Genomic DNA, 9,762 nt, shown 5'->3' on the forward strand with positions numbered 1-9,762 from the left:
TGCATTAACCTTAACGATAAACATAGAGTTAGTTTCAATTTTATTGCATTAACCTTAACGATAAACATAGTTCAAATGTTATTAAGTTGATTTCAAACACAGATTTCCACAGAGGACAAAGACAGGATTTCAAATCATGTATGAATGCAGTCCATTGTCCATTTAAAAATATGCTTCTTTTATCCAACAAAAAACATTGAAAGGCCATTATTTTCTTTAATACTGCAAAAAAGCTAGGTGCAAATGTTGATGTTAATTTATTTCATTGTCAACTTGGATGATGAAGCTGGGAGGCACAAAAGTTCATAGTTAAAGATGCAAACAAAAAACTTCTTTTATTACTCTGATAGGAAATGGAGGCCTTCATTCATGTCTCTTGATTCTTATAACAGATCACTTCTTTTTCTTCTCTTTCCTTCTTTACTTCCCTCTCCTTGCTGAAGACTTTGGTCACCACCACCTGTTTTTTGTTTACTTGTTTTTAGTTTAGGTATCATTTCCGCTGTATACAACATTACTGACTTATGTGATGGAAACTGTACAAGAAAGAGGCTGCCATCTTCCTGTTTGAGCTGGACCAAGACTCCGCCTCAGTATTGAACATCACGATTCCATTCTCTAGAGTACATTTTATTTTTTCAAGAAATGCATTAAATCCAACTGCTAAATATACATCTTGAATCTCTGTAGCAGTAGGATTTTCAACAGTCTGTCCTGATCAGCAGGGGGCCGCGAAGCAGGCAAGCCATTTCCACTGGGGAGTGCTTGGCGCCAGCTTGAATTTCATAGAGAGAAAACTGACTGGAAATCATCATTGAGAGACAGCCAAGACAGTCCTGTCTTCCGGCGGAAGTCTCGTTTGATTTCTTGACTGCTGCTTTTGTAAGTGTTGATAGTTGATCGTAAAGACCAAAGACCAGAAGAGTTGTGGGATGACATCAAGAACATCATACATGAAGAAAGCGAAAAATCATTAAGACAAGAAAGAAGGAAAAAGGTCAAAATGGATGTCAGAAGAGACATTGAAACTTGCTCTCCAGCAAAAAGATGCTAAAGCAAATGGAAGAAATGAGGAGGTCCAAGAGCTGAACAGAAAATTTCAAAGATTAGCTCGAGATGATAAAGCAAAAAATTACAACAAAATGTGCAAAGATCTGGGATCAGAAAACCAAACAAGAAGAACATGCTCAGCATTTCTCAAGCTGGGGGAACTGAAGAAAAAAATCAAGCCTTGACTTTCGTTATTTAAAGATTCTCTGTGCAGATTATTGAATGATGCAGATAGCATCAAGATAAGATGGAAGGAATACACAGAGTCACCGTACTAAAGGAAATGGTTAATGTTCAACTGTTTCAAGAGGTAGCATATAATCAAGAGCCAAAGATACTGAAGGAGGAAGTCCAAGGTCCATTGCAGGAATTGGCAAAGAACAGCACCAGGAATTGATGGAATAAAAATTGAAATCTTTCAAGAAAGTGAGGCTGTACTGGAGGCACTCACTCATCTATGCCAAGAAGTTTGGAAGACGATTATCTGCCCGACTGATTGGAAGAGATCCATATTTGTGCCCATTCCAAAGAGAGGTGACCCAATGAAATGTGGAAATCATCAGACAGTCTCTTTGATATCCTATGCGAGTAAAGTTTTACTAAAGGTAATACAGAAATGGCTGCACGCATACATTTACAGAGAACGTCCAGAAGTTCAAGCAGGATTCAGAAGAGGCCGTGGAAAGAGGGATATCATTGCTGATGTCCAATGGATCTTGGCTGAAAGCAGAGAATATCAGTAAGATGTTTACCTGTGCTTTATTGACTACACAAAGGCTTTCGATTGTTTGGATCATGACAAGCTATGGACAACATTGCGAAGTACGAGTAAACCGGAACACTTAATTGTGCTCATGAGGAATCTGTACATGGACCAAGAGGCAGTTGTTCGAACAGAACATGGGGATACTGAATGGATTAAAATTAAGAAAGGTGTGCGACATGGTTGTATTCTTTCACCATACTTACTCAACCTGTATACTGAACAAATAATCTGAGAAGCTGAGTTACATGAAGAAAAACGTGGCATCAGGATTGGAGGAAGAATCACTAACAAGCTGCAATATATAGATGATACAAACTTGCTTGCCGAAAGTGAAGAGGACTTAAAACATTTACTGATGAAGAGCAACTATATATAAGGAGGCTTCAAAAATTTGTAGAAAAATTCCATTTTCTTTTAATTCCACTTTTCCCACAGAATTTTTGAAGTCCCTTTGCATATGCTTTAGGGTAGGCAGGGTTCTAATGTGACTCCCAATGCCCAAACTCGTGTATAATTAACTCCTTTGGAGCATGGATTGTCATTTTTGTTTTTAAGTGCCACTGAGTCAGTTCCAACTCATAGCGACCCTATAGAAGGTTTCCGAGGACTGGTTGGTGAGTTTGAACTGCTGCTTTTGTGACTCAATCTGACCTTGCAGTTATTTGCATTATCTTTCAGTGACACATAAGTGGGACCAATGAATATAATAATCACACTTTTGATTGTTACATCTTTTTTTGTTTTAAGTTTTTATTGTGAACTGACTAATAGTTTACATGGGAGAACATCGGCTTTACACCATTCTTTCACTGAAATGATTACTGTGATTGTTATATCCTAATGCAAAAATCAGATTCCTGGTGTGGCACTCTAGATTAAGCAATGGATTACTAACTACTAATTGCAAGGTCAGGAGTTAACACTCACCAGCTGCTGCTTCATGGAAACCCTATGTAAGGTCCCTATGAGGACCAACTCTATATAGCACTTAACAATAAAAACAATGCAAAGATCAAGAGACTTTGCTACATAATTAAGATGCCTTCCAGTTAACACAAAAGATTACCCTGAGTGGGCCTGCCTTAACCAACCTGTTGTTGTTGTAAGTGCCGTCAAGTTGGTTCTGACTCATAGCGACCCTGAACAGGGTTTCTAAGGCTGTAAATCTTTATGGGACCAGAAAGCCTCATCTTTCTCCTGTGGAGCAGCGGTAGTTTTGAACTGCTTATCTTACGGTTCACAGCCCGACAACTAGGGGGGACCGAGGGGTATCTGCTACAAGTAGGGGGGCAAGGGGATGTTCGCTACAACTAGGGTGGCCGAGGACCTTAAATAAAGAATGAGAGACTTTTGACAAGATGGCAGACTAGGCGGATGCACTAAGTGGACCTTCTATAACAAAGATACAAGAGAACAAATAAAACAGGCACAGGTGAAAATTAGGGCACCCTGAACTTTTGAAGACAGGTTAGAGAAGTGGATAGAGTACTTGCTTGGAGTAGAGGCTGAACAAGCAGGGACTCCGAGAAAGGGAGACTGACTGGTGAACGACTGGCCAGACACAGCTGGACCATCTTGTAGCTTTGGCAACAGAAGAAGGCCTGGCAGAGTAGATTCACACAGGTGATGGGAAAGGTGTGATTCCTTCTTTTCCCCCACAGTCCCATGGTGACCAGAGGTATGACCAGCTCTCACCTTCATCCATCCCAACAAAACCCCTAATTACACTATACACTAATTAGGCAATTATTCATTTCAATCAAATCACTTCCATACTAACTTATAACAAAATTGGTATGGACAAGATGCTTCAGGCTCATTTTGTGCTTTCCTTGACCCAATCCTGAACTAACTATTTCTCTAAGGGACTTCTGGGGTTCCATTCAGAGTGAAAAATAGTTAGAAACCATTAACATACACATGAATCGTGCTAAGTTTAAAGTTCACAGTCATAGAGTTGGGAGTCATGTCAGTGTGAGGTGAGGGCCAATTATGCAATTTTTGTACCTGGATTCAGGTGGGCTTGGCTTTAGAGCTACAAAACCTAAAGAGTCACCAGACCAGTATTTAACCAGTAACCCAGCCCAGAATTTCCCTGTGATCCTAAATTTACCTACAAAGGAGAACAAATCTGATTTTTCAGCATAAGTCATGCAGGTAAGGCGACAATGGAATGACATATACAAAACTAAGAAAGAAAAATATCGCCTACCAAGAATCATATACCCAGCAAATCTGTTCCTCAAATACAATGGCAAAATTAGGACATTTCCTGATAAAACGAAATTAGAGGAATTTATAACTTCATATGCATGTGCAAGCTGGACAGTGAATAAGGAAGGCTATAGAAGAACTGATGCTTTTGAACTGTGGTGTTGAATACTGAAAGTGCCATGGGTTGTCAAAAGAACAAACAGATCTGTGTTGGAAGAAGTGCAGCCAGAGTGCTTCTTGGAGGCCAGGTTGGCCAAACTTCATCTCTCATACTTCGGACATATTGTCAGGAGGAATCAGTCACTGGAGAAGGATATCATGTTTGGTAAGGTGGACAGTCAGAGAAAAAGAGGAAGACCCCCAGTGAAATGGATTGGCAATACAACAGCATCAATGGGCTCAAGCGTGGCAACAACTGTCAGGTTGGCCCAGGACCAGGCAGTATTTCATTCTGTTGTGCATAGGGTCGCTATGAGTCAGTACCGATGCTATGGCACTTAACAACAACAACAACAACATAATGATCAGATCAAGTTTATAAAAAATGCTAAAGGGTATTCTTTGGACTGAGAACCAACAGCAAACAACAATCTGAGATTACCATACGTGACAACACCACATAGAACTCAATCCAGGTAGAGATTTAAAGTAAAACAAAGCTACATACTGAAAATTGGGAACAAGAGATATCAATATACAATGAAGTCAACTCCAAAACAAAAAAGAAAAAAGAAAAGTGTAGATACAGAACTTACAAATGGTAAGTCAAGTAGATTTCAAGATGAAACAAACTGTTTAAAGCAGTGAAAAAAAAAATAGTAAATTACAGGATAACATCAAAGAAAATTAATACAGCTGCACAACAAAATTTTAAAAATGAGGGAAATGAGAAAGATTTAGTAAACAACAGAAATGAAAAGAAAACCCACAAACAAAATGAACACAGAAAAGTATGTGGAACCAGCATCACCAGTAAAGAAACACACACATATATCATTTTAGAAAAATGACAGCAATCCATTCATGCTTATTGAAAATTATGCTGAACGTAAATGGATTAAATGCACCAGTCAAGAGAAACAAAGAGCAGAATGGATAAAAAACAGGATGTTTCAATATGCTGTCTACAAGATACACAACAATAAGATGGAGACAGCCTAAATGCCCATCAACAGGAATGATTAAGCAAAGTTGATGAAATACTATACAACACTGAAGAAAATCGATGAATCTGCAAAACACCTCACAACATGGATGAACCTGGAGGACATTATGCTGAGTACAGTTGGTCAATCACAAAAGACAAATATTTTATGATATTAATGTTGTAAAACATTAAGAAAAGGTTTTCTTAATAAAAGAAACAATTTATGATTGTTACAAGGGGCAGGAAAGAAGAAAAATTATTCAAAAGAAGAAAAATTATTCAAAGGCTATATGGTAGACATACTAATATGGGTGACAGGGTAGACAACGTATAAGAAGAGGGAGGTGGGCAAGGGAAAGGTGAAGGTAGTGGGAGACAAAGGGAGGAATTTAATAGTTAAAGTGAACAGAAGTAAATTCTGTTAACCGTTGGTACATTGAGGGAATTGCAATGAAGCAAAATATATGATTTGTTGAATATAAAACAAATGGTCAAAAAACAAAATGGATGAGACCTTCCCTAAGCTTAGACATTTGAAACAGCAAATCCTTTCTTTATTATTAGTCTAATAAGAAACAAGTCACCATGTGTTCTACCACAATAAGGAAATGAATTAAGTCAACATCTACATGGATTTGGACAAGGACTGTGAGACTCGTAAAATCATTGACCTGGTTGACACCTTGATTCCAGCCTTGCGAAACTTGACCAAAGGACTTAGTTAAGCCATGCTTAAACTCCAAAATTTCCATAGAAACTGAGACTATAATAATAAATAGGTTATACTAAAGTGGCTGCCAACCAAAACGTTAGAGGATTTGAAACCACCCAGCAGCTCTGAGTGAAAATACGAGGCTATCTGCTTCTGTAAAGATTACAGCGAAGAGACCCCCACAGGGCAGTCATCATGAGTCAATAAATGACTCAATGGCACCTAATATCAATAAATTATGTGATTAAATAGGTAGTAAATTGAAGCGGTAATAGAAAATGAATACATGTACATTTAAATATATAAATTAATATATACGCTTATTAGTACATTAAAATTTTTCCTGATTCTGAGAGGGACTAAAAGCAATGGCATACAGTACAAGTAGTGTCCAAATTTTTATATCTAATTATTAATCTCTTCATTTAAAAAAGAACAACAAGGATTGAGGCATATTCTGAATGGGTGAAAGAAGGGAAATAATGTTAAAGGTGCTTGACTGTCTTGTGGATATTGGTTTCCTGTAACTACTATTATAAAATATACATTTAAGTGGGATAGAAAGGAACATCAAGAAATATGATTACAGACAGCTTGTAAGCCCGTCTTCACACGGTAACTGATTGGAATATCTAAAAGGGCTTCTAGAATTTGCCCAGTGAAAATAGGCTTCTTGTCAAGCCTTTGTAGAGTATGGGGCCTTAGGTGGAATCCTGAGTCCAATCCAGAACCCTCTGAGGTGGAACATTCCCACTTGAAAGGACACGCAGATCAATTCAGAGTGGCTAGAGGAACAGAAGATTCTTCAGGAAAGAAAGATCATCGGGGTAAAAAAATAAGCAGACTGGCTACTACAAGAATAAGCAAGGCATCCACTTGGGAGGAGTCATCAAGGCCCTTCAGGACAAACACCCTTCCAAGACTGAAATTCAAAGGGAAACACAAGCAGACTTGTAAGCTCCTGGTGACCCCCGTCGGTCTCTTTGTGAGTGGAAGAGAGGGAAAGGCAGTAATGAAGACATGCGCTGAGTTTGACTATGTTCCATAGACTTCTGTCGACCTTTAGATGAGAGAGAGAAGAGGAAGGGCTGGTTGGTCCAAAATTTGGGGAGACTTGGGAACCCTTGAGTCCATGGACACTGTCTTAGCCACTGGGGGCAAGAGTTGAGAGTGAAGCCCAACTGATATTAAGTAGGGGGAGGTGTGCAAGAATGCCCTAACTTGCAGATAGTACCCATATGACTTAGCCTGGATGGTTTGATGGTCAGAATTCAATTAGAGAAACATTAAGAAGTTTGACACAGGAAGCAAGTGTAAATTGCTAAAATTTTATTAACTTGACCTTTGCTTATTGATGTAGTTGCTCAAAATATCAACTAAGAGGGAAGGAGTCTTCACAATAACGATCAAGCCTATTTCCTCAGTACACAGGATTGATAGGGATAGGCAACTTAGACATTGGCTACTTAAAATGGGGGTGGGGTGGGGTAAGGGAGGTGGCTATAGTAACATGAAGTGGCTTGCTTACAAGTTTTCAAGAAGTAGTTTAGTTTCAGAGCCAGGGCGGGTAGGAGGAAGGGGAAGTAGAATCCCCACTGAATAATTTACACCTTGTCTAGATGGGTCTGGTGAAAGGAGATGCGAGCGGATAAAAGATTCTTTTGATTCAACAGTGAGTAATTGCTATCATGACTTACTGTGATTATCACAACTGTAAAGGTAGAAGATGTGTTAACAAAATGGGTGCAGTAGTTAGTCTTACATTCCAGGAACAGAGGACCCTAGGACCATCAAGAGAGAAAGGCCTGAGTGAAATGGGGGACCTTAACCAGAAAAGGAGCAACACGAGAGACGGAGGTAGAGGTGATGGAATGGAGAGAGAGAGAGCAACTGAGGACTCTAGACTCATGGAAACAGAAAGGCTATATGCTGGTGGGCGTGAAGCTGGCTTGAAAAATGTGCCCATTGACTGTTTAAATGATGATATATTCCTGAGTGTTTTTGTGTACATTGTAATCATTGCAATGAAACAAAATACAATTGGTTGAATGCAAAACCTATGTTCTGCCATGTAAACCATCAACTCAATTGACTATAAAAGCTTAAAAAAAGGAACAATACAGAAAAGATTAGCAAGGCCCCTGTGCAAGGATGACATGCAAATTCGTGAAGCATTCCATATTTTAAAAAAATTTCCGTAACATCCTGAAAAATTAAAAGATAAGCATTCAAGACACTCAGTTAACCCCAGGAAGGATAGACCCCAAAAGATAATCACCAAGACATAGAATAATCAAGCTCTTCAAAATCAAAGTGAAGTCAAGAATGCTGAAAGCAGCTAGGGAAAAGAGAAGTGTTACGTACAAAGGCAAGCAAATAAGATTAAGCTCTGATCTTTCAGCAGAAACCATGCAGGCAAGAACACAATGGGGAGACATATATAAAAAAAAAAAAAAAAAAATGAAAACCAAGAATTCTCTACACAGCAAAGCTGTCAATCCAATATGACAGTGTAATAAAAACATTTCAGGATAAATAGAAGATAAGGGACTATGTCAAAGCCAACCCAGTGTTTCAAAACATCCTATAAAGGGAGTTCTTTGGACTGAGAAACAACAAGCACAGACAACAACCATAGACTGACATAACGTGGCAGCACCACCTGGAACACAATTGATAGATGGAAGAGTCCAGAACAGAATATAACTACAAGAACAAATTCAGAGGATCTGGGAGAGCAGTCTGTGATCAAAACAATTACAATGTGAAAGAAGGTAAAAATATAGGAACAGAGATATAGATGATGAGGAAGTCAGGTAAACTGCAGAGTGAAACAGACTGTTTACATGAAAGAAAAGTTAGTAGAATATAGAGTAACCTCAAAGAAAATGAATACTTCACAACATACTAAGAAAATGAAAATCCAAGAAGAACATGGAAACATTAAAAATATGAAGCTTAAGAAAAGATACCCATATTAAAAGAAAGAAAAAATTATTTGCTGACTACCATAGGCAGGAGGGAGGGTATGGTAGAGCACAGGTTAGGAGACAGATACATCATAGTCTGGGTGTTAGAGAGGGCAATACACAAAAAGGGGTAAGTAGATAGAAGATAAGGTAGATAGGAGAACAGGTTTGCATGGGCTCAGATGTAAACAGTGATGTATACCCAACCTTAGAAAAGAAGGGCTCTGTGATACAGGGATCGAGGCACATTCTGAATGGGTAAAAGAAGGGGAATAATGTTAAGATCTTGACTGTCTTAGGAATGTTGGTTTCCCTTGCCTACTATTGTAAAACAGACACTTGAGTGGGATAAAAAGGAATATGAGGAACATGATTACAGAAAATTTGTAAGCCTGTCTTCAGCCTATAAATGATTGGAACACCTAAAATGGGTTCTAGAACTTGCACAGTGAAATAGGCTTCTTGTGGAGCCTTTGCAGTATATAAGACCTTAGGTGGAATCAGAGCCCCATCCAGAACCTTTTGAGGTGAGACATGCCCACTGAAAAGGACATGCAGATCAGCCTGGAGTGGCTTGAGGAACAGAAGATACTTCTTGAAAGAAAGACCAGCAGGAAAAATCGAAAACAAAAATGGCAACCTGATTGGCTAATACAAGAACAAGGAAGTTGTTTGTCAGGGAAACATCAAGGCAAGTAATCAATTTCCTTCAGGAAAAGACCTCCTCCAAGATTGAAACTCCAAGGGAACACTGCCGGGGTCTGGCCTCGGCAAGGGGGTGAGGACCCGAAGATGGGGTGTCCGGTGATGATGACGAGAGAGAGATAGAGAGAGAGAAAACAGACACAGAGAAAACAGATACAAAGAAGACAGACACCCGGACTTGATGCAAACTGCCAGACAG

General features: G+C 39.0%; 1 protein-coding gene and 1 pseudogene across 1 annotated transcript in view; both read right to left on the reverse strand.

Annotated features, from left to right (window-relative positions):
- ASH1L (ash1 (absent, small, or homeotic)-like (Drosophila)) overlaps positions 1–9,762 on the reverse strand; it is a 329,236-nt gene that overhangs the window by 117,527 nt on the left and 201,947 nt on the right. The window lies entirely within an intron of this gene.
- Positions 515–3,969, reverse strand: LOC102818370 (annotated as a pseudogene).

The sequence above is a fragment of the Chrysochloris asiatica genome, unplaced genomic scaffold (assembly GCF_000296735.1).
Source record: "Chrysochloris asiatica unplaced genomic scaffold, ChrAsi1.0 scaffold00042, whole genome shotgun sequence".
Lineage (NCBI taxonomy): Eukaryota > Metazoa > Chordata > Mammalia > Afrosoricida > Chrysochloridae > Chrysochloris > Chrysochloris asiatica.